Genomic DNA, 26,515 nt, shown 5'->3' on the forward strand with positions numbered 1-26,515 from the left:
AACCACATCCGCGACCGCGCGCAGGTTGGGTCTGCGGCTGGTGGCTAGGCGGACGTGAGGAGGCGCCCCTTCCTTGGCCACGAAAGGGGCGAAAAGCGGAAGATTGCGATCGCGGGGCCGAGAGGCCCAAGGACTTGGCCGTAGCCCGGGAGTCCTTAAAGCGATTCAGCGCACTGTCCGCTTTCTCACCAAAAAGGCGAGTGCCATAAAAGGTCATGTCTATGAGAGTGCTCTGGACATCTCCCGAAAAAGACGTGGACCGCAGCCAGGCGTGACGTCTAAGCGCCACCGTGGTAGAAATCGCCCTACCCAGCGAGTCCGTCGTGTCAAGCCCACATCGGATTGCATGTCGTGCTGCAACCCTACCATCGGCCAGAGCCTGGGTAAGTCGTGTTTGGGCCTCCTCCGAGCACAGGGGTAGCACGTCCTCCACCGTATCCCACAGAGAGTGGGAATAACGGTCCAAAAGACAAGCGGTGTTTAAAGACCGCAAACCCAAACTAAGGGAGGAGAACAGCTTTTTGCCAAACTGTTCCAGTCTCTTGGAATCCCGGTCCGGCGGGGCAGTCGGGAAGGAGGATTGGGAGGTAGAGGCCTGGATAACCAGGCTCTCGGGGGTGGGGTGTTGGGACAGAAAACTGGGGTCGCCCGGAGCATGGCGGTGGCGCCTGGCAACGTTCCTGTCCACAGGAGAAACTGTGGAGGGCTTGGACCAGGTGCCCTGCAGAACGTCAATGAGGGCCTCATTGAATTGCAGCAGAGGCTCAGTGGAGCTTGCTGCAGACTTAAGCACCTCAGTGAGGACGTTAGTCCTCACAGCCACGGCAGGCAGCTCGAGCCCAAGGGCTGCGGCCGCCTTGCGCAGCACCACAGAGAAAGCAGCACCCTCCTCCGAAGCCACAGTCGGAGGAGAGATGAATCCAGTGTCTGGTGAGGTATCCAGACCACTGGCCTCCCCCAGTTCATCTGCCCAGTCCTGTGACAGCTGAGCCTGAACAGCCATAGGATCCTCGGATCCCTCCCATTCGCCCCCGTCATCCGATTCCTGGTAAACAGGAGGAAGGATCGGAGCCGGACGGTAGACATAATGTGTCTCCATCGACGCCGCAACGGCGCCGGATCCGGAGCGGGGCTGAACTGGGGCTCGACGCAGAGCGGAGCCGGCGTCGGAGGTGGAACCGGTGTCGACGCCGGCGGAGGAGGCGTGACGAGGTCGACCGGCGTCGACGGGGACTCGGGGGCGAGTCCCTCGGGGACCTGCGGCGTCGGGGCCGGCGCCGGCAACGGCGCCAGGGCCGGAGCCGGCGGCATGCAAGGTTGCCCAGTCGGGTCCGCGGGGCCCGAAGGCGCGCCAGCGGGCGTTGACGGCAGAGCCAGGCTCCTCATGGCCGAGAGGAAGGCACTGACTTCCGCCGGCGTCGCGTCAGTCCCAGGGACCGGCGGGTATGGGGACTTGCGCGGCACCTGCGGCTCCGCTGGAGCCGCGGGGGTGGAACCACCCTGACCCTCGGCCGAGTCGCGCGACCGGCGAGGGGAGTCCGAAGAGCGGTGTCGCCTCTTGGACTTCTTGGAGTGCTTCGACTTACCCGAAGACTTGGAGCCAGACGAGCGATGATGACGTCGGCTGCGGCTTCGCGACCGATCCTTGGACCTCCTCCTGGACCGGGATCGAGAGGGGCGCGGAGCCGAGTGGCGAATCTCGAGGAGCTTACGGGACCGCTCCCGTCTAGCCTTCGAGGTCAGGGCCTTGCAGTTCGAACACGACTCCGCGTCGTGGTCGAGGCCCAAACAGTAAAGGCACTGGCGGTGATGATCCGTAACTGACATCAAGCGGTTACAGTCAGTACAGGCTTTGAAACCAGGCATCCTACCGGCACCGGAGTCGAGACAAGATCAAAAAGGATCAAAAAACGTAGTCAAAAAGACTAAAAGGGGTAGCTCTCCCGAATCTGCGCTTACTGGCGCGGAAAAAAGAAGAACTGACGTCAGCGCGCGAGGGCCGACGACGGACGCGGAGCCGCAGACGACGCCTAGCGACGCGCAAGGGGTATTGCTGACGGAAAAAATCTTCCGGATCCAGTCTGACGCCTGGGGATATTCTAAGGTGAGGAATCTAACTAACGTGTTTCTTTCAGATTATTTATACCCCCAAAGTCTTTGTTCTTAGTAGTCACAAGTCTCTGAACCCAGCCAGAACCAGTTCTGCCCAGCCCTGGAGCACTTTGTTGACCAGGCTGCATCCTTCCTTTCAGAAAGAGGGGGTCTGCCTTCAGACGCACAGTGGGAGGAGGAGCCAGCATTCACCTTGCCAGGCACAGCCCTATTCAAGTGCAGGAGCTACCCCTCCCCTCACTCCAAGGCAGATCTCTCTATTCAACCCAGGTCTGACTCAGCCTGCCCTGTCCCTCCAAAACCAGACAGCCAATACACATAATAGCAGAGAACACTGGAAGGCTTAGGCAAGAAAGTACCTATACACTAAAAGTGGTAGTTTCAAACACAGAATATAAAAATAACCTTCACTAAAAGATGTATTTTAATATTCTGAGCTCAGGCATACTAAATTCGTTTTTCTACCATGTTCTGTGGGTCAGTTAGGATTATAGTATGTAATAGCCCAAACCTCCCATTCTGGCCTATGGAGAACAGGTAGCCTTACAGTAGTGAAAAAGGAAATGGGGTATAATTCACTACTAGGACATGCTACACACATCAGAGCATGTCCTACCTTACACATACAATGCACCCTATCATAAGGGTGGCTTACAGGTTGCCAAGGGAAGGTTCAGGGTCTGGGAAGTGGGTGCACTTCACAGCCAAGATGGCAGTTCTGAACTGCACGCAGACACTGCAGTGGCAGGTCTGAGACACGCTTTACAAGCTGCTTCTGTGGGTGGCACAAACCAGTGCTGCAGGCCCACCAGCAGCATTTGGTTCACCAGCCCCGGGCACACACAGGCCACGCTACTGGGGATTGACAAGTAAACCAAATAAGCCAATCATGGATGTACCAATTCACATGTCATCTTTACAAAGGGAGCATTCGCGCTGTGGCACTGAATGGCAGTGGCACAGCGCCCAGAGCTTCTATAACCAGCAAAAACAAAGGAGACGTAGCGAAAAATGGAAGGGAGACTCACGCCAATGGTGCCAGGTCTAACAATTTTCAATAACAGTGATAACATTCCAACACAATAACAGTGCCACAGTACAGATCATACACAGTCGCTCATATTAGCTAGCCCATTAGAGCGTTTGAATCAACACGTCTGCCATGCCTCTGATCACTATAGGTCATATTTCTACATATATAACATTCTGACAACTTTATTGCAACACATCCGTGTGTGCTACAAGATACATCTCAACGGGATTCCAAATATCCTTGGGTCTTGAGGCAACCGGCAGGTCCTCAGCATATATGTTTAATAGCTCCTTGCAGTATGCCATATCTTTAAACCAGGAGGCTACCGTCGGCGCGGCCTTCCCACCCCAGCATTTGCCACCACCCTTTTTGCCATCAGCAAGGAGATAGCCGCCAATCTGCTATTGCATACTTGTATTGCTGTACAGCTGCCTAACAGGCACACCTGTGGGGTACAGGACACTGATTCCATCAATATGTTTGTCAAATGTTGAGTAACACTGCCCCAGAACTTCGCTACCCAGGCGCATTCCCAGGCTAAGTGTCTGAAGTCGGCACCTTCCATTCCACATCTCGCACATCGCGAGTCCTCCCTCAGCCCATAGCTATGCAGCTTCCTAACTATTCCCTCTATTCCTATCTCTCCTGAATCTCAGCGACCTTCCCCATTACCTAGAACCTTCGAAAGAAGCAATAACAACTCACCTCCCTTAGAACTCATATCACTGACACCCTTACCCATCACTAGAAGCAACAACGCTCCTCCACTTATACCCAATCTCCGACCCTCATCATCTCCATATTCCGCCACCACCCCTATCCACATAACCCTCTCCCCTTCCACAACCCTTCCCTGACCTCCGGAGAAATTCACCACGACAAGGTAACTTTAGCGAATCGTAAAAAAAGCCCCCAACCTGCGCATACTCCACTCATGTTCGACTACCTCTCTCCCAGCCACTCAAACCTACCACACTGTCATCACAGTCATTAAACCCCCCAGCAATACTATCCGCAGCCCTCTCTGCGCGCCGCTCCGGCCTCCCCCTCTTTCTAATCTGAACAAGACACACTTGAAACCCACACTAACCTCACATCCCGGAACCTACAAAACGTTATCCTAGAAATCAGAAACATCTTACAACTCGCAGAAAATTCTCTCTCTAAAATCAACCATCTTCAAAACTCTCTAACGTGATATGCACTATCCCACTGCCTCCGAGTAATCAACATTTACGTACACGCAAAAAACCCAACTACTTAACGCACTTGGAAATCCAAACCTTTCTACTTCTGTACGAAACTCCTACGTGCCCCATCACAAATAAGGAAGAATTCTCTATTCTTCCTTATCTGTGAGTCGCCCCGTCAACATACAACAAGCCGTCCAGTCTTCCCATGATAACGGGTCGTCCAATTGCATTACCCACTTTCCATACGCCCTAGAAGCGGACACCTAATTCTCCACTAATGATCCCCTATATAGCCTAGTTATCAAGCCCCTTCTACTGTCATTAGTAAGGAGCATCTGAAGGGCCTTCAACATCTGCTGTTCTGCAAGAAATTCTGGGTATTCAGCTGTCACAGCCACTCGCAGCCTGACATATGTAAACCTAAGCATGGCGGTATAGCCTGTCTTGGCCGTAAGGGCCTCCATAGCCACAAAAGAGCCATCCTGATACATATCCCCCAACATGGTTATTCCAGCCTCGCCCAACAGAGCCAGCGCCCTCGGCACCTAGGTGACGGATATACCCAGGTGCGCATTAAGAGGTAATGCCGGTGCATATAGATGTGCTCTACCTGCTCTGTTCTGTAAACCCCTCCACCCTGTGTATTACAGGTCACCGAATTTATGTGGACTTTAGAATTTAATGGCCGTGTGTGATACAACATAGCTGTCAGAGGAATTGGGTGGGTATCATCCGCCTCCACTGCCAAGTGCGGCAAAAAAAACTGCGGAAACTGCCAATAGTGGGCAAACTGATCCTGCGCACAGAAGTAATATAGTCTCACATCTGGTGCTTCAAACCCCACTCCCTCGTAAGGTTGCGTCATGACATCCCAACTGCAGCGAGGCTGCTTACCAGCCCATGTCAAAGTCAATATACACAACTGTAGTGCTTTAAAAAATGCTGGGAATATTAACAAAGAAATACAAAGATTTCGGCAGGATATTCATCTTTATCATAGCAATGCGATCAGTCAGAGATAGAGGTAACCTTAACCAGCCGGCCAGCCTTTCTGTCAGTGTTGTCAATGCCCGTCCATAATTCATCTAAAGCACCACATCTGGGTCCCTGTGCACCCATACGCCAAGATATTTGACCGCGTCTTGAGCCCACTGCAAAGGAAATTCTACCTCATGTGCAACTGTACATTCTGTCAATGGCATTATTATAGACTTACTCCAGTTTATGGTTAATCCCTAGAAACCCCCAAATTTAACATATTCCCTAAGCAATGGCCAGAGATGTGTCTCTGGCTCACGGACAAACAATAGCATATCATCGGCATACAACGATATGGCCAACAGTCTCTGCCGGAATCCTAGTGCTGCATACTTATGCTGCTGCCGAATTTTGCAAACCAGTGGCTCGAGGACAATAGAGAACAACATAGTTGACAGTGGACACCCTTGCCTAGTGCCCCGCTCTATCCGGATGCAATTAGACACCCTGCCATTAGCCTTAACCCTAGCCGTCGTTTCACTATATTGCAGCCTGATTTACTGGACAAACTCAGGAGAGAGCCCCATCCTACGCAGCACCATGAACATGTATCCCCAATTTATACAATTGAAGGCTTTGACGGCATCCGAGAATACGGGCGCCGCCTTCATCTCCGGTTCCAAGTAGTGTAAAACAGCGAACAGCGTTCTAAGATTATGCGTGGAATGCTCCTGGACGAACCCAGATTGGTCTGGTAACACCAAGGCTGGCAACAGCGACTGCAGCCTCAATGCGATTATTTTTGCCAGTATTTTGACATCGATGTTCATTAAGGACAGCGGGCAATACGATTAGCATTTTTTTGAGGCCTTATCGGACTTTAACAGCATCACTATCAGTGCCTCACGCAAAGTGGGAGGCAGCACGCCACTGTCATAGGCCTCCGCATCCACCTCTAACAGTGCCAGGGCTAGTTGATCCATGTAAGTTTTGTAGAATTCGCTGGGTAGACCATCAGAACCCGCCGCCTTGCCCAGCGGTAACTTCTGTATAGCTTCCTTAATATCATCTATAGTCAGCGACTGAAGTAGATACTCTCTTTGACCTGATGATAACCACCCCAAAGCAATAACTTCCATATATTGCACAAATGTATCTAACTCAGCCTCAGGCCTCTGCTTATATAAATCTGTGTAGAAATCTGCAAAGACCAACACTATTTCTGGCGTGGCACTGAGTTTTTATCCAAATCTCAATTATGTGTCCCTGCTCTCAATGCCTGGCTAGCTTAGGCGCCAAAGCTTGCCCTGCTCTGCCCACTTCCCCAAAGGCTCTGGCTTTCCAGCGGCGGGATCTAAAGCATACCTCCTATTCGGCTAGTCCTGTATTGCATTCCCTAATTTGTTCCAAAAGCTCAGGAGCTGGAGCACAGCCATATTGCTGCTCTAAAGATGACAGCTTTGTCTTGATGTTCTGCATTCTGTTACACAGGGATCTCAGAACTCCTGCCTGAACCCACATACACTCGCCCCTGATCGTAACTTTGAATGCCTCCCACAAAGTCCCTTTGCTGTCCACTGATCCTGCATTCTCTTTAAAAAAAATTGTGATCGCAGCACTAACCGAGGTGCGAAAAACCAGATCAGACAGGGCCTCAGGCTGCAGGTGCCATTGAAAAGGGGGCCTACTATGCGTCGGTACAGTCAAAGCCAGCATCACCCGTGCATGATCAGATAACGTTTTTGGCAAATGAGCCAAAGTCTCAACCCATGACCCTGCAGTGTCCGATATTAATCAATAGTCCAATCTAAACCAGGAGTCATAACCAGCGGATGTGAAGGTACCCTCCTTTATCCCTGAATTCCTGACCCTCCAAACATCAATCAATCCTTCCTCATGCATGATTTCTTTAATTGTGCTAGCAGCTATCTTACCATGTCAATCAGTGGTTGCCGATCTGTTCATCTCCGGGTCAAGATAAATATTCAGATCGCCCCCCCCAATGATTTGCACTGGTCCCAATTCACGCAACCGTCTCCACACATCACTGTAATTGGCGGGATCATCCACATTTGGCCCATAGCTATTCACCAATGTAATTAAAGCTCCACCCAGATAGCCCTGTAGCAGGACAAGCCTACCCTGTTTGTCACCCACAGTGTGGAGCACCCGAAACGGAGTACCTTTTTTAACTAAGATCACAACCCCCCTGGAGTATGCCGAGTATGACAAGGCCACGACCGTGTCCGCCCACCTTTTACCCACATTAGCCTCTTTATGTTTGGTCAGATGTGTCTTTTGCAGCAAGGCTACATTTATAGCATGTCTATCTAAATATGCAAAGACCATCTTTATCTTCTTTGGATTGTTGAGTCCCCTTACATTCCATGTTATCATTTTATTCACCCCACCCTTTGTTGTCATTCAGACCCAAGCCCGATATACTTGGACAGCGCATTCACTCCACTCATCCCACCAGACCAACAATTAGACTTAGAAATGCCCTGTACTGTGGTTACAACACAAACAAACCCCACCCACTCCACCCCCGCCCACTTCAGCCTCCCCAACTGGCCGAAGCATCCCCAAAACAGCATGCCCACAAAGAAATTAGGGGAGCACTCATTTGGGCCCGTCGCAGGCTCAGGCACTTCCTCCAGATAGTAACGGGAGGTGACCGAGCAAACACTAAGTCTCACATTCCGTGCCAAAATCCATGAAATTTCCGTCAAGCTCCACCAGCACCCAAAGCAATTTCGTATTAGTTCATTTATACAATGGACCTGAAAGGTTTGTCCGACAGCCCCCCGCCCTAACACTCAGCACTTACAAGGCCCGTAGTACTTTTTTACCTAATGATTTGCATTTAACCCCATCGTAGGCGCATCTGAATACGTTTAAATCAATGTTCCAGTTTAGGACAGCGTCCCACCGACTATCTTATCAACCCATCTGCACACCGTGCATTGCTCAACGTCCGACATGGGGGCATCCAGAGATTTCCGATTCTTCTGCCATGTTTTTACAATATCCATAGCACTCTTCGGATTTGTAAAAAGTCCCTGTTTACCATCCACCTCCACCAGCAAGCAGGCCGGGTAGAGCATTGCATAGGGGATCTTTTCGGCCTGTAGTTTCTTCATCACTGAGATAAATTCCCACCTTGCTGCTTGGACTGTTGCCGTGAAGTCCGGGTAGAACTCAATAACATTTCCTTTTTGTGTGATTTTCTGCTTCCCTCTTGCCTTGTGGAGTATTGCGTCCTGATCCCGATAGTTGAGGAGACGAGCGATCACAGGACTCGGCGGGGCCCCCGGGACTGGGCGTGCCACAAGCAATCTGTGCGCACGCTCCATCAGCATTACGTTAGAGAGGTTATCTGGCCCGAATATCTCCATGATTATTTTCTCAATGTACACCTCCATCCTACCCGTGTTGGTCGATTCTGGCAATCCAAGAATGCGGAGATTATTGCGGCGAGACCTCGCTTCAAGATCTTCATTCTTTGCCTGGATCACCGCAAGCACTTTTTTCCATATCCAGACTTTTGGAGGTCACAGATTGCAAGGCATCCTCGGCTGTGGAGATCCGCTGTCCGCCTCGCCTATTCTTGGCCCCTGCTTATCCAGCCTATTGGCGAACTGATCCATGCACATATTAAGGGCATCAATTTTACCATCGATTGACTGTAGGCTGGTTAATGTTGCCTCCAGAGGAGTAGGAGAATTATCTGGATATTCCTGCTCCGAGTCCGATGCTGCCTGCTGCTGAGACTTGGTCAATCTCTTAGCTTCGAAGGTTAGGCGCAACTGCTGTTTGTCTGTATTCCCCATCTTGGAACACACGTAGTCTGTGTGGCAGCTAGCCTCCAGCCACAACGATGTAGCTTGTCAACATATGCCCCACTCTGGCTGCTGCACCCTCCGGCGCAATCCACAGCGAGCCTGAATCAAGATGAGAGACCCGGCCACCATCACTCACTGCTTGTCGATGTTCAGCCGCTTGACTGTGGTCACCAACTGTTGCCTGTGGTCACAAGTCAGTAAATTGCAGATTTGGACAACCCGGCCCTGCGCAGAGTCCTCAGCCGTGCGACCCAGTTTACTTGGTGCCTGCTCGCCACCGTCTATTGAGCTCACTGCCGCCCCCGCAGTGCACAGGCCTTCAGCCCCACAGGTAATACTTGTACAAACAGTCAATGTACCCAGCTATTCATTGGGTAAGTTTCCTGTATCATGCCGTCACTCGCCTAGACTCCTGCATGCCCTGCCCACTCCGTTGCCGACAATATGAGGGGTCTCACACTTAGGCACCATGCACTTGACTTGTCGCCTTGCTACTCTCCACTCCACTCCGCCACTTATGTGTTTGCCGCGCTGGATGACATGCGATCTGAGCCGCAATGCAGGTAAATGTACAATTTACTCAGGGCGCTCACCCTGACAGTCAGTAGAAGTAGTCCGCACCCAGCACCGGCCACCTCACGCACTCCGCTCTGGGTCACGTATCACTCTACCCCAGGCGATCGCGAGCTTGCTCCTTAACCGCAAGCCCTCGCAGCCCAGACTCACAGCTCCGATGCTCGTCCGGTGTTCGTGACAGTTCTCCTCAGACGGTAATCCTCTTGTGTTGGGTAGCCATTATACCCCGATTCCAGTAGCGGCTGCCATCTTGTCCCCCGATCCCTAGCTGCGGGCACTGAAAGTATATCACAGGCTAATGCAAGGCTGTCTGCGGGGGTTGCGCAGCAGCCCCCCTTAAAAGGGCGGCCGCCTTAGTGCCACAGGAAGGCACTGGAGTCGCCGGGCTAGTCCCTGGGACACGGCCAGGGAAGACGTCCGGCCGACCCTCTTCCGGGGAGGGGGGAGGGGACAGGGGTATTTAGGCTGTCCCCGCCCTTCTGTCGCCCTCTTGTCCCTCGACGTCTCGCCTTGCAGGTCGCAGCCCTTCGATCGTCCGCGCGACCAGCAGCTTCAGAGCACTCGTCAATTTGCGGTGAGCTTGCCTGCCTCCTCCTCCCGCCCCGGCCTTGTCCCTGGACAGCACCAGGTTGACGGGGCCCTGTGGTACGGACTACCACGGGCGGGGGAGGTGCGAGCATCGAGCGTTATGGTCAGGCGGCGCGAGGGGGGCCGTAGTAGGCATGCAGGCCGCGGAATGCGACGGTGCAGGGAGGCGCTGGCCTCGAACGTGCCCCAGGCGGCCTTTGTGGCCGGGCTCCCGACTCATGACGCGAGGGGGTGCTCAGCATGCCTGAGGCCGTCGGCCGCCATCGTTTCCCCCCCCCCCACCCCACGTGTGCAACGCAAGTCGGTACCAGTAGCTCAGGGGGCTAAGCATCGACTGTAGGGCCCCTGTTTGGCACAGGTCAGATCCCGGCTGTGGTTCTGAAGTCGGTACTTATGGGGATCAATAAATTGGGTCACGCAGCAGAGGCCAGGTTGTAGCATGTGTTTAAGTGCGGCAGTGCCCCTGAGCTTTCGGTAGCAGAATGGTGGAGTCTGTTAATGCAGGTGAGGATGTGCTCCGTCGACTGCGCTGCCGCCTCTGGTGCAAGTTACCAGGGTTCGTGCCTCGATGTCTGGTCCGCATTCTGTGATGCGGGGCTAATCACTTAATCTCCCAGTGCCTCAATGTGTATGTAAATACGGTGTTATACTGAGCGCGTGCCAATCCTCGGGAATATCAATTCTTCTCCGGAGAAGATGTGGTCCATCGGCTGTGCTGCTGCCTCTGGTGCAGGAAACCAGGGTTCGAGCCTCGAGGTCGCGTCCACATCGTGTGACTCTGGGCAAATCTCTTATTCCCCCCCGTGTCTGAATGTGTAATGTAAATTACGGTGCTATGTTAGCGCTCCAATACCTTCGGGTCGAGTTCGCGCAATATAAATATGCCTTGTTTAGCTTGCAAGGTGTGGTGATTGGGCCCTCAGGCCCGCATGCAGATAATGACTGACACAGGACACAGGATTACTGGTGCAGTAAACTGGCCACGAGCACGTGCGCTCGGCCCCTTTTATTGTCAGGGTCACCTGACTGGTGACGCCTGTGGTGGGTGGGTGTTCAGTGTGGGTTACAGGCACAATGGAACACTAGACTGTATCCAGCCGGATACTACATCCCTCCCAAACTTTAATGAAAGTTCAACCAAATGAAAAGTCCGAACCTGTGGGAGTAAACACAAGTTACAAATAAACCATAAATTGGTGATCAGGACTTCCACGTAGTCTTTTTGCTGATGGTCAACTGCCGGCGAGGGTGTTCTGACAGCCGGGACCACTCTGCTTCCTTGGCACGATGTCTGAGTGCTCTACGGATGTGTTCTTTTGGACTTACATCGTGGAAGTGCGCCTCACAGTCTCTTTCTTGTACCGCCGTCGGTGGAAGTGGGGGTGGAATGATGGTGGACCATTGTTATTCAATTTTCCGCTGTGCGCCCTGGTAGAGGTGTTTCCTCCGACTAGTAGTTGAGTAGTTGTCTTCTTCCCGGACTCACCATTGCAGGATATCCCTCTCTCGTGGGTGTCCCCTCTTACTGGACGACCCGGAGGCCCTTTGTTGCCAGGTTTCCACTGGACCGGTGGACCGCCGCCTTGTCGCTCCCCTCGCGTTGGGGGAGTCACTACGGGTCCTCTTTCCGTGTCCGAAGTTCCGCCTGAAAGGGTGCTGTTGGCACTTGGTCCTTCGCGCTCTGCCTTTGTTCTCCCAGGAGCTCCAGAGCCAGCTTCAACAGTCCATCTCTCGTCTTGGGGATCCGCTGCCACCGGTGTCCCTGAGGCCTCTGCCCCTTGGATGTCCACGGTCCTGTTTCCGTGACGTCCCAGAGGTGGTTGTTACCAACGGACCGGCCTGCTCGTGTCTGTCGTCCCCGGGTGACCTTCGGGTTTACGCATCGACGTATACTCCCAGTGGGGCTGATGTTGTTTTCCAGGTACTGGGTCTGGGTGTCCATGCACCTTCTCACTTCCCTCTTTGGGTACTCCCCTTCCGGTGTGTGTTGTGTTGATCTGTCACGCACACCTCTTTGCTCTTCTCCTTTCCTCTTCGGGTGTTCCCCTTCTGGTGTGTGTGTTGATCTGTCCCGCACACCTCTTTGCGCTTCTCCTTTCCTCTTCTCTTCCTCCGTCGTGGCGTCATGCCACTCAGGATCTGTCTTCCTTTTCCTTTCTTTGCGGCGTGATCCAGTCTTCCTGCCTCCTTGCTCGTCCTTACCAGGCTTCTTCGTGTAGCGTGCACTCTACGCGTTTCCCTCTGGTCTTGTCCCGCCACTAGGACACTGTCTTCCTTTCACTCTGTGACTGGACCGGTCGTCGCGACCTTCTGTCTCGTAGTTGATTCTGATTTCGAGTGATGTTGATGTTGCTGGACCTCTTGTCCTTCTCCTGGTCCTCTTTGTGGACCTCTCATGGGGTCCTCTTCATTGACGTCCCCTCGGACTTCCTCTTCTCTCCGGCTCTGACCCTTGGCAGGTCAGTGTGCTCTCCGACCTCTTTTAGGCCTGCATCCTCCTTGCGACCAACTGGTGGTCAGCGTCGTCCTCCTTGCGACCATCTTGCTGGTCGGCTTCTTCCTCCTTGCGACCATCTTGCTGGTCGGCTTCCTCCGTGCCACCATCTGGGTGGTCGGCGTCTTCCGTGCCACCCTCTGGGTGGTCGGCTTCCTCCTCCTTGCGACCATCTTGCTGGTCGGCTTCTTCCTCCTTGCGACCATCTTGCTGGTCGGCTTCTTCCTCCTTGCGACCATCTTGCTGGTCGGCTTCTTCTTCCTTGCGACCATCGGCCGGTCGGCTTCTGGTGGTCGTGCAACCACTCCTTTCCTTGTCTAACCGTGGCAGTGCTTCAGCGCGCTTCTGACTGCGCCCTTTGGTTGCTTCGTTTGACACACTCGCTGCGCACCTCCTTCGGATCCTTTTGAGACTTGCTGCTTTGGGCTGTCTATTCACGCTTTGCCATCCTAGTGCTTTGCGCCTTGCTGTTTCCACTCCTGTGGCGAACGCCCCTGGCCAGTAGGCGTTACCACACATTGCGCACCCTTGGCAGTCGGTCCTTTGGAGGATCCCTTGTGTGCTCACTTGTCGGCGCTTGCCACCCCGGTGTGGGCAGTCGTGCCTACCCCACTCTGCTTTGCTGTGTTACAGCTTCCCCTTGCTGCTCAGGCAGCCTTCACTGTGCTCCATACAAATGTGCTTCAACAATGGATATTGCTTGGGGCAGTACTATAGAATGGCCACTAGATGGCAGTGAGGCACAGAGCACCGTCCGCTCTGCCTTCCTGCTGTTCCTCTAGGTGATATTCTTTTCTACTCTGCTGTGAGGGCCTCACCAGCGGGACTCCACCACAAGCCTGGCTGCTCCTCTTTACCCTGATTCAGCTGCGCCAGCACTCCCCACCCGGTAAGCACTTTTACTGCCTTCTTTTCATGCCCTGCCACTTTCCTGCATTTTATTTGTTGTTGTGGATGGGCGCCTGGGGCTTGGTTCGCACCACGTGTGCTTCAGTTCTTGCAGGTGGGGGGTGTGTGTGGGGGGGGGGGCTCTGTAGCTCCTTTCAGGGTGGCGCTGGCACCCTACAGTTGTTTGGGCATCCCGCTAGAACTGTCGTAGGCCGCCTGCCAGCCTCTGATGGCTCCCCCTCACTGCAGCCACACTCGCTTCTCCTGCTGTGCGGGTGGTGAGGGGGGGTAGAGCTGGTGTGATGCGCTGCGGGTGGGCTCCGCTTTAACATTCTCGACATTCCGCATTGTGTGCCAGCTGCGGGTTCGTTCCCTCACTGGCGTGGTAACGGGGCACTGCATGCGGGGAAAGAGGATCACCTCCCGTCGTTCTCGCGGGGCGGGGGAAATAAAACTGAGTAGCCTTGTGTGCCGATTCCCGCTCCCCGTCCGCCGCAGCTCCGCTTTGCTCACATGCTGCGCGGGGGAGCGGGCGGAGGAAACGGTATTCGCTGATCGCGGTGCAGCGGGTGGGCTCCGCTTTCGCTTGCGGTTCGTTCCGCCCCCGCAGCAGGCCTCCTCGTTTCACGGGACCTGCGGGGGGAGGGGGGGTGCTGCTCTTCTCCGGCCACGGGCCAGGCGTTGCTGTTCCCCTTCTCGACCCGCAGGCCCTTTTTATTCGCGGGCTGCGCTGGGGGTTCTTACGCCTCCTGATCGGCCGCGGGCCGCAAACACTCTTCGTTGCGTTCCCCCCCACCCGCAGCAGCTTCCTTCAGTTCTCGCGCGGGGTGGGGGACGGAGCTGCGGCCGGGGCACTCACTTTGATATACCGCCCCACACACCAGGAGTCGCCGCTTCTTTTTTCCCCGCACTGGGACATAGGCTGGCGCTGTGGACGGCCGGTGCACTCCCTGCCACCAGGCACTTTCTCTCGCTGGGGGGCGGAGGAGTGGGTAGCTACTCCACTCCCCGTCCGCCTCACTTCACTGCCGCTTAGTTTACGGGCTCACCTTCTGCCCAGGTCGCCACTCACTCCATGCAGTCTGCGGCGGTGTCTGGCATGCTGACAGTCCGGCACTGCTCGCGCTGCATCGCCGCCATCCCGGGCCTCTCTTCGCGCCTGATAGCTCGGCAGCACACACTTCAGAGGCGGGGTGGGCTCCCGACCTCCTTGCCTTCGCCTCGGGCACTGCACACGCCGGGGGCTCTTCACATGCCCCGCCGGCGATTAGGCATTGCTCGCCAACTCGGGGGGGGGTGTCCGTCACCCGGGCAGCTCTCTCCCCCTCCTTTTCCCATCTGCTGGGCTGCTGCACGCCAGGGCACAGCCCCCTCGTCGCCAATGTGATGATTGGGCCCTCAGGCCCGCATGCAGATAATGACTGACACAGGACACAGGATTACTGGTGCAGTAAACTGGCCACGGGCACGTGCGCTCGGCCCCTTTTATTGTCAGGGTCACCTGACTGGTGACGCCTGTGGTGGGTGGGTGTTCAGTGTGGGTTACAGGCACAATGGAACACTAGACTGTATCCAGCCGGATACTACACAAGGGAGCAAGTCGTGCAGATCCGAGAGAGGTGAAACTTGTGCCGAAGCGTAACGTAAATACGGTGCTATGACAAGCGTGCCAATACCTTCGGGTCGAGTCGCGCTACATGAATGCTACACTAACTTTATTATGTCCGGTCTAGCGAGAAGACTCGAGCGTGTCCCTGGCGGCCTTTGGGACCGGGCGTCCCGGATCTATGTGGCGCGAGGAAGGGGCTCAGCGAACCTGAGGCCGTCGGTAGAGATCGAACCCCCCCCCCACCTGCTCGTGTATTGCCCAGTGTGTGACACGGGCGGCAGGACGTAAGGCAGCGCCCCCCTTTAGTTCATTGTGGCTAGAAGGGTCGAGGTCTGCTTGAGGCTAGTGAGGATGTGGTCCGTCGGCAGCGCTGCCGCCTTTGGTGCAGGATCCAGGGTTCGAGCCTCGAGGTCTCGTCCACATCCTGTGATGCTTGGGGAAATCACTTCACCTCCCTGTGCCTGCTTGTGTAATGTAAATATGGTGCTATGTCAAGCGTGCGATTACCTTGAGCAAATCACTAACCTTGCAGTGCCTGAATGTGCAATGTAAACATGGTGCTTTGTTAAGTAGTATGTGTATGCCCATATATCAGAGAACCTTCCCTGGGCCCACCTTCCCTATGATCATCTTACATGAGATAGAGGTGGAAGTGAAACAGTGCTTTACTGTTTTCTACCAAAAAAACCAACAAAAAAACAAATTGTATATGGTTTACATACGTCCTTGTCCCAAGAACAAGCCAGCAGGGAAGCTTGGTTGGATGTATATATAACATGTGTGGGGCTCAACCTGCATATAAATCAGGATTCCTTGCTCATCATCCTTTCTGCGCCTGATTGGTTTTCTTTCCCATGTCAGAGTTTGCCAATTTCTGGAGGAAAGGACTATGGAGTGCTCAGAGATCACACATCACTGTCATTTCTTAGCATCCACGGCTGCAAGTTTCCTAAAACTACACATCATTTGTAGTTTCGAGTTAGCACGCTCATAATTGTGGGTTTCCAGTCCGTACCCATCACTGCTAATGAATTTGGAATAATAGTAAGTAATAAGTGGGAATTCTCATAATTTAAAAATTATCGCTACTTTCAACAAATAGAACCAGTCTTAAGAGTCTTTACTTTCTCAGCTTATATATCAGCCCAAATTTTTGGATGTCTGGGAAAATATTATCAAAACAGGTTCACATAGGGTTAAATATGTGAAAATATCGAGCACCCGTGGCGTTTGCCACCCAGGGAGGGTTCCCGGTGCCCACTCTTAGGCCAATAGAAGACCATGCCCTGAGAAGGTGATGGGAAGTAGGGCCATCTTCATAGACTGGCTGGTCCAGGGCTTCTGCAGAGCGTGCATGCAATGCTTTTGTGCTAAGGATAAGAGGCCACTTCCTGATTGCCGGGTCCCGTTCTTTTCTAGGTTTGGGAGCAGGCGAGCGACCAAGCCGATTTGTGTTGTCACCTCTGTTGCACAGTCGCATCAATGGCTGATCTCAGCACTGCTTTATCCCATGCTGGTGGCTTCTCACCCCCTGGTCCAAGGTCCAAGCAGCCGTCGTTGCTCTTTCCCAGTCCACCCTGCAGCCTCTTGCGTTTAGTTAACACATACCTCAGGCTTGAACCTTGTGGAAGGTATTCTAGAAATGTGCAGAGGAACTCCAGGGTCTAATCTGATCGGGTGGTTCCACCTCAGCAGGCAGGAGGGTACGCGGTGCTGGAGCGCTCTTCTGGGACTCGTTGAAGTGGTTTGTGCTGTCGAATTCAGCCTTCTGTGGGGAGACTTCTGACACTTCCCGCACAGGCTGCTCTGAGTGTCTCGGGTGTGAGTGGGTGATGGCACCAAACTTGCTGCCTGGCAACGCTCTGTCAGACAGTAGCAGTTTGGTTGCCAAGTTTGTTCTTCGAAGTTTCCTGAACTTAGGAATTGGTAGCTCACAATTTATATCTTAGTGGGTTCAAGACGGAAATATCTGGTTTATAAAAAAAAAAAAAATAAAAAAAACACTTCTCTCTGCCTTCGTGTGCAGAACCAGGTTCGAGTCGCGGCAGGGACGCACAACATCCTGTGACTCTGGGAAAATCACTTATCTCCCCGTCCCTACCAACGCAGCAAGGGAGCCCCCAAAACGTACAGCTAGCAGCCATCACCGAACTCGACATCGACTGCACATGACTGTTCCAAGGGGGAAACGGTTACAATTATCAGGGGCTTACAGCTTCGACTCTCTTGCTTGTACTGCACGGCGGCCTTTGCTTGGCGCTTCGTATCTCAGTGAGGGGTGCTGAAATGCATCTCGGGTGGGTAGTGCCGCAAAACTTTGGGAATGCACGGTTGGTAGTGTTGATTTGGTTGGCTACCTTTAGAAGTTGCCACGGGATGAAAGATTACGTCCTTGGAATGGCATGGAGATGGGCATTCCGCACCCCTTGATGTTGAAATTATGTATTCGTCCAGAATGGAAATGCAAACTTAATGGATGCTCTCTAAGCTTTATGAGATGCAGGCAAGGCGACCCCATGTTGGCACCGTAGACATCTGGATTGTGCAGTTTAAAGTTTAGGAGGACACAGCTTCCTCATTTACATTCCATCTGATTTCCCCCGCTCAGCAGGCTGGTGGGGGCGATTATGGAGGGAGCCAGAGGAAAGTTATTAGGGGTTGTCATTTGTTCACCTCATGGTCGGGCCCTGTGAACAGTTTGACCCTGTGGTGCATTGCTGAGGGTCACAGGCATCCCGGGGAGCCCAAGTGACGCGGCTGATAGGAGGAATCACACATTTTCAGGCCGCAGGGGACCATTCATTCGCCGGGTGCGGCCCTGAGGCCAGTTTATGGGACATTGATAGCCTTGAATGCTGATAGAATTTTTCCCTGCAATTTTGTGCTTTAGGCAGCCAGGTGGGTTCACGTGACCAGCGCATCTGCAGCCCCGACTAGTGGGGTTGCCGGACCGCAGTAGGGCAGGTCGATTGATTGTATTTCGTGCCGCAGCGGGGGGACTGGATCTGGTTTTGGGGCCTTGGTTGCAATGTTTTGTTCCATTGGCAACTGAGTCGGAGTGGCCTTGGTTTGTTCTTATTTGGTGGTTTTGGGCTCTGGGTGGAGCTCAAGAGCAATGGGTGGGGGCGGCTAGCTCTCGGTTGGCTATGCAACTGAGCTATAAGGGTGGCTTACCTCACCTCATGCAAATAGAAGCACTGATTAGCCAATAGATGGGCTTGTGGTAGCTAGTGCTCTTTTGTAGTAAATATAGGGATGCAATGACGTGCTCAGTATGATGCGGGATGGTTGTTATTTGGGCACAGCCGTGTGGTTCGTCTTTCCTCGTAAGATTGGGGTTAGCCTGACTGTAATCTCCCAGTTTGTCACACATGGTTCTATGTAGGGGGTTTCAACAAGCCCTGTGCCGTGAGTCGAATGGACGGCATGTAGTTTCCTAATTGCATTGTTAGACCGGTTATTAGTAAATTGACTGAGGAGAGCCATTATCGCCTGGTACAGCTGGGCATGAAGGAATGCCAGGCAAGATTCTAGCGAAGGCAGGTAGTGGTACTCATCGTGTATTTGATGTTTGTCTCACTGGCAGGCCGCCATGCAAGGGGACCATGTACCAGGTCACACATCAGGCAGTGCCAGGTTAACAGGGACGATGTGTACTAGAATAGACAGGAGTGGTTCCCACCACTGTTGGTTAGATGGGAGGCTGTCATATTTTTCCTGTCCTTGGATCCCTTTAATCCAACATTCCTGAGGTAAGCTGAGGATGCCTGTTGTGGCTGTCAGACCTGCTATTAGTTATTAAAAACTCCAGGTACTATGAATTATTCAGTTGTACTCAATTCATAGGTAATTATAGGACGCATATGGTTCAATACATGCGCCTTTGGACAGGACTGCCCCATCTCGTTCTAGGGGAAGTAAACATATGGGTAGGCAAACTTTTGCAGAACATTGGTGGTTAGCTCGCACACATTGGGGTTCTGGGAGTTTGGGGGCAGGATAGCAGGCATCATCTTGCCACTGCTCTGTCAGAGCCAGCAGACCCCTAAGGTTTCAGCGCGCTCATTTACACGTCATGTGGTAGCTTCCGAGGGGCACTTCTGGTTGGGCAGTAGGAAATTTTAAAGTACAACCAGGGAGCCCCTTCCCTTATGTCATATCCTTGTTACTGGTTGTTTCAGCAGAGTTTGGGGGCAGGTTATGTGGCCCAAACTGGTGGGTTTGATGTTTGGTCAGGACGAGTACAGCAATTCTGCTGGGTACATCTGGGAAGGTAGGAAGGTCAGGCAAGAAATTAGCAAAATCGCAAAGGCAGGTAGGGTACTTATGGGGTATGTGATGTAATTTTCACTGGCAGGCCGCCAGGCAGGGAGACATTGTACCGAAGTCACTTACATCATGCAGAGATGCCCTGTGGAAGCATGTGGGGGACTGCACAGAACAGGATACTGCTCAGATTAGATGCCGGCGAACTATGGCTGCACTACTGCAGATGGCAGGTAACTCACATGCGGGGTATGGTGGTGGTCATACCTTTTTATTCTCAGGATCACTCCCGGTCTACTTTAGCGGTGCTACTTGTACCTCATTAGCAACAGCAGCGGCTCACAAGGGTAGCAGCAAAGCTTCTTTTATTTAGCCGGGATGGGAGCTGGCAATGTCACAAAGCTTTGCAGCCAGAAACTGACTAGGACAAGTTGTACCTGGGACGGGGCAACGGGCACAAAACTGTAGAACCAGCTAGCCTCAACATATTCCAGGTGTACCGTCAGTGATTAACGTGAGGCCGTGGGCGACACACGAATAGGCACTTTCTGTCAGCGGGTGCGGGTGGGTGCCATTTCCAAGAGAGTGCGGGTTGCCTTGTTAGTGCTGAGTTGGAGGGGATGGAGCACCATACGGACAATTCCAGAGCACATTTGGCAGCCATAGGGAAGGTTATATTAATTTATTGTTGGCATGTTACCAGTTGCTTCAGTTATGCCAAGAGTTCGTGGGAGTCGTCAGCAAACAGTCGGACTGCAACGTTGGTGGTTTGCCGGTTGTCATGTCTTTTCAGAAGTGTTTAGGCGCAGGCATGGCCACGCATGGGTTAGATGCCTGAGGTCTGCCCTGGGATTCATGTTCACAGGCAGGTGGAGCGGCAGAACTTAGAGGGGATTGGGTCCAACCTCTGGTACAGGTGCAGATCCTGGTAGGTTCACTTAGTACCCCGTCCTTGAGTTCGATGACACAGGCACCTTTGATTTGAGTGACGATAATGTGTAAATTCTCCCGCCCTCCAGCCTTGGCTGGCAGCTGGCAGGTTGTGAAAGGTGCCTTCCAACCTGGGCGACATGGTACATAGGTTTGGGGGGAAACGCAAGATGCAGATCCTGGTAGGTTCATTTAGTATCCCGTCCTTGAGTTCGATGAATCAGGTGCCATTGATTTGAGTAACGGCAACGGGTAATTTCTCCGGCCCTCCAGCACTGGCTGGCAGCTATGCAGGTTGTGGAAGTTGCCTTCCAACGGGGGCGAGTTGTTCCATATGATTGGGGGCAACCCCTGGGAAATACATTTGCGCTACAAAGTAGCAGGAGACAATTGGCATCCCCAGTATTCAAAATAGAGAGGTATTTTACACGTTGGTTCCCCTCTGGGTCACTCTGTCCTGTCTGCTCCCTGGTATACTAGCAGAAGTTTGGGAGGGCAAGGCTTCACATTGGGTGGTGACTGACGGAATGCGATGGACATACTCCAACTAGTGCTAGACTCAGACAACTGAGTGAAAGAGGAAGTAAGGCGGGCTTGTCAACTCTTACCTCCGTCCGCATTGGCACTTCCTGGCAGGAGTGGCTTGTCAAAGGTATTGTTCTTCAGCCATGCAAAGGTAACATTGGACCAACGCCTATTTATAGGTTTCAGGTCATATCAGTCAAAAATCCACTGGGAGTTTAGAAACGATGGGGGCACCTGTCCTGAAGGGGCATGCTGGCCTCCGGTCCTGTATGGGCTAAGACTTGTTTTGGCTGGACCTGGGAGAAGCCCAGTAATCAGCATGTTGTAAGTAAAAAGGCCTACCTTGGTGGGGGCCCTGGTAGTGACGGTGGCCACTCCCAAGGCTGTGGAGGAGTTACAGGGCGATCCAGAGTCTGCAGATACCAAGGGGTACTTCATGTAGCAGCACAGCGTGGTGCTAAGCCAGGATACCCAGGGATGTCTTAGCGTTGTCCCCTGAAAGAACTACGGTGCCCCGTTAGTCCTACGGGCGGTTGTGGGTCTGAGCAACCGGGGGCTGCCATAATACGCTACGCCCCCTCTTTCGGGGGGGCGTGAGTAAGCAAGTGGACTGGTGGTCCACGGATGGGAGGGGTGGCCCCTCCCAAGATTTGGTATGCACCAACTGGAGACTTCCACGGTGTAATTTAGGCTTATCAGTCGGGCAGGCGGCATAGGGGTTGGCCTGCCCTGGGATCGCCCGTAAGATAACCCACCATGTTTGCATATTGGTTATGCTAATAAACCTGCAGCAATATTTCTCCACTTACAAAGTGTTGTGTGGTTTATTGATGTATTATGTGTGTTATGTGACTACAGTTGCTGATATTGGCACTATGAATAATGGTATTGCTAGTTCCGCAAAGCTGCTCTAGCAAGCAACCATCTTGCCGTCGGCCAAGCCACGCTCCTCAGGACAAAAATATTTGAGTTGTTTTGTTTTTGCCAAACCAAGATTGTGCCTATATATTTCAATGGAGAAAAAAACACAGAGAACCTGTGTAATCAAACAGAGAGAAGTGTTGTTGTGGTATCAATACCAGGTATTTTAACTTCCTTTTCTTGCTCACCTTCCTTATTTCGGACCACCTTTTCACCTCGGGTGCAAACCTCGGACACCTCTTATTCTAACAAGTGTTGGGGGTTGTTCCTAGGGTGTATTTGGAGAAATACATTTCCTCCTGAAAATTCTGGATTTGAGGTGAGTGTAGTCTTGACAATTAGCTGATCACAAGAGAGGAGGGTTCTAATTGAAGAAAAAGGAACGAGCAAAGGAAAGACATATATGCTGAGGAATGGAGCATATGCATATGACATAAGTACAAGTTAAAAGGGAAAGAATGAGGATATAAAAATAAATTAAAACTTTTAATAGAGTGAGTTATATCTCTAGATATTAATTTAGAAGAAGATTAAACTATAAATTAGCACCAAATATTAATAGCCTTAAAGATAAAAATATCTAATAAAAATAGTAAATCCACATTCGCAGCAGTAGTATATATTCCTGTTTACCTTCAAAGCTTTTTGGAGATTGTTAATCTCACTGACTTTAGCACTTATATCTTCTGTAGATTGCTCTTTTTCTGCTGCAAGTTTATCAAATTTAACTGCTAACTCTTGACACTTCAGCCTATATTGAATATAAAATCAGACCAAAATTATTCTCAAGACTTAGCTCTCAAGTTTCAAATTAAATTGACATGGCTACGTAAAGGGCTAGATATTTATTTGAATACATACTATAATTCATTGATATCTTTTCCACGTAGTAAGAGTAGACAAAATATACCCCTTTTAAAATGTGTGTGAGGCATACCTAAAGAATTATCATTATATGTTGTGCTGAATTTTAAAACATGTTGGCCACGAGTGATAGAATTCAGCAATCACTAGCAGATTTTGTTGTGCTCCCAAAAGCAATGGTTTGGTACTTTCTGGTTCTTGGCTTCACATAGATTTAGCTGCCTGTTGGCATGATCTATTCTTTCAATACATAATAAATAGTTAGAATGGGCTTTTGGTCAGCCTCCTGCTCATGATTTGGTGACTTTGTTGTCGATTTCAGTCACTTGCTCTTTATTCAATGGCTTTCCTCTCTGTCCCTATGTTTGTCCAGCCATTGTCATTTATATCCCAACGTATTCTGATTGGATGAGTTTTATCCACTGTTCACAGTTCAGTTTTACTGTACAGTTAATTAAAACCTTAACAAAAAGCTCAGCTCATCAATACGAACTCAAACAGACAATATAAAACAAGCCATGAACATCCATTGTAAACGCATTGAAATGAACCCATGACTCCAGGAGGAATTGATTAAAACCTTAAAAGAAGAAAAAGTACAAGGCAAGCAAACATTGTTAGTCGAATACTTAGTAGTAACAGAGCAGGGGAACGTGCAAAAGTATAGTGAGGCTATACAGTACTTGTTATCAATGACTTAAGCATTTTTACAAAAAGTAATTCTTAGATCGGGTACCTAAATTAGGCAGCTGAATAGGAGAAGAGTGCATAAAAAAGTACAGAGTGCAGAAATAGCATAGGCTGTGCCATGAGTGCTATAAGTTGTAAATAAAAAATTGATACTTGTATAGCGCACTACTCACCCTCAAGGATCTCAAGGCGCTTGTACGAATACCGCTGTGGAACCCATCCTGGCTTTCCCTGTGAGGCGTCCACTCCTGGTCACCCCCAAGGTGGAGGCCAGGCATCCTATGCGTTGTGGGGGCCGTTGCGGAGATTAAGCAAGCTATTGCACAGAGTTGGGCTCCATGACTGGAACGGCACTGAGGCGAGAATTATCAGGTCCGTGGAATTTTTGAGCCCAAGACCTGCCGAGGCAGGGAATTGAACCCTGGTCCCAGGCTAGACCTCTGCATCAGGGTCTGCCGCTCTAATCATTGAGCCACACTTCTCCAGTTGGCGTATGTGTTCTGAGTGGTGTTTTTTTTAAGGTCCCTTATTGGTTAAAACCTTAAAGGGCAAAAGTGCAAAGCAAGCAAACTTTATACTTCAAATACATAGCAGCAGTAAGACTGGAGAAAGTGCAAAGTGCAAAGGTATGGTGCAGCTGTGCCATACTTGTTATTGTTAACTTGGACATTTATACAGAAAGTCATTCTTGGATCGAGGATCTGAAGGCAGCAGGATAGGAGAAGAGTACAGGAGAAAGTGCTAAGTGCAGAAGCAGCCTAAGGCTGTGCCTTCGTTGTTATAGCTGGCTTAAGCGTTCCGCATGGCATTCATTTTAAGGTTCAGAGCAATTGGAAAGTTATTGGCCCCGGGTTACTTCAGATGTTGAGTAACTGCTATGCAAAGATCTGAACAATTTTAAGGACGACGCTCTGGAACAGGAACGTTGGACCGCCAAGCTCTCCGGGGTGGGGTGCTAGGTAAGGAAAGTGGGTTCCCCAGGAGCAATGGGAAGTTGTCCTATGCACAGGAGCCCAAGGCAATTGCCCTGTGAAAGGTTTGGGCCTGGCCCACAGTAGGACATCGGAAAGAACTTCATTTAAGAGGAGAAAGAGTTCAGAGGTGGCAACTCCCAGCTGAAGCACCTCTGTCATTCGTCTTGACTGTCATTGAGGGCAACTGAAGTTCCAAGACCTCAGCTGCGCTGGGCGACACCATAGCGAATAAGGCACCCTCCTCTGTAGCCACGGTAGGGGGAGAGACCAAGCCAGTGTCTGATGAGGTGACTAACCCACAGGCAGCCACCAGTTACATATGCCAATTGTCCTCAGTATTGTATAGGGGATGCTGGTATCCATAAAGGTACTCAGAACCCTCTCACTTGTATCCTTCTCCAGGACTGTCAAATGTAATAGGCACTGGCACCACCTGGAGGGCATAGTCCTGGTCCTTGCCGGAACCAGCATCGGATGACGCCTTTCTGGCTCCATGTCAGAGTTGGGAATACTGATGGAGATGAGTCCACTGTGGAGTGTCGGCGGGAGCATCGGTACTGGAGCGGGCACCGAGGAAGGTCGCGGTCTAGCAGGCGGCACAGCTCCGAATCCAACATTGAAACTATTCTATTCTATTCTAGGCATTTGTAAAGTGCAGGGCTACCCATAAGGCTTCCCAGTGCTGAGAGAACAGAGCTGCTCTAGTCCACCAACATTATACAAACAAGCAAGATTTCAACACCTTCCTGAGCATGGCTTTATTTTTTATCTTTAGAATCTTATTGGGCAAGGCAATCCAATGATTCGGGGCCTCCACTTCTGACCTTCTGGGATTATCATGCTGAATAACATAGCGAATCTCAACATCCTCATTGGAATATAAGGTTGCACCGGATACCATATGAATTGGCGGTCTTTTTTAGGTCGAGCCTAGTTAGCGGTTACGCTGTTAGGCAATCTGTTGTACTTTGTGGGGTCTGGCTCCTCCCAAGCTTTGGATTGGCTTTCGTGTGTGTCCTTTAAAAACCCTAGCCTCCAAATGGCTACTGGTGGGTGCATGTCCCATGTTTTCTTGCAAGTTCACTCCAATGGAGTATTGCCACGGGAGCGAGCAGTGACGTGCATGCAGTCCCTACGTGCACTCTAGTGCGTTATTGCTGCCTTTCCATTATCAGTGCGAGTAATGCTTATTACAAGAGTGAAGTCTCACACAGAAGTCGGTGAACGGCCCACCCACAGTTCACAGACTGCAGATTTTCCACATCTATGCACTTATTCAGTTCTTCCCCACAAGCTCGCCATATTTCCTTGCTAGGGACAATATTTCAATGTTTTGTCGCAAGTGCTATTTGATGCTGAAAACGGATGTGATTTTTCCAACGGGTTACCTTTAAAATCGTTTTCCCTGTCATTTAGCAACTGGTTGGATGCTGGCGATCTTTTTTATATGAGAGAAACTTAAAAGGGGTACAAAACCCTGAAAACAAAACACACAAAACTCTTGGGAAAGTAGAGGTACTTATCATAGTACTTGTAGTAACTGCCAGAAATTAATTACCACTCCATCTACCCATGTGATAAAAGAATACTGTGCGTTTATGACGAACATATTAAATACAAGACAGATGGTGTCCAACATGGACAGTGAACGGAGAGCTCTCTGCGTGCCAAATTAAGATGCATTATTGTGGTATGTAACGTGCTCCTGTAATCTGCCACTCAGACACTGTAATCCGCAGAGATCTAAATCTCCTCTGTCAGATGTGCGCAGAGACCTGGGGAGCATGACAGGACAGAAAATATGGTGAGAGGACAGGAGAATACCAGATCTCCTAATCTACTGACGGGATTACTTCTGGCTGCCAGTGCAGTGCCTCCACACACCCCTGCCCTTTCACACCGCTACTCGTGCTGCATCACACTGCCATCCGTTATGCCTGCTCTGCTGATAGATGAGAATGATTTATGACAGGCAGCACATTCTAATGAATGAATGGAATTGTTAATTTGCATTCGCAAAGTTACTTCA

The sequence above is a fragment of the Triturus cristatus genome, chromosome 1_1 (genome assembly GCF_964204655.1).
Source record: "Triturus cristatus chromosome 1_1, aTriCri1.1, whole genome shotgun sequence".
NCBI lineage: Eukaryota > Metazoa > Chordata > Amphibia > Caudata > Salamandridae > Triturus > Triturus cristatus.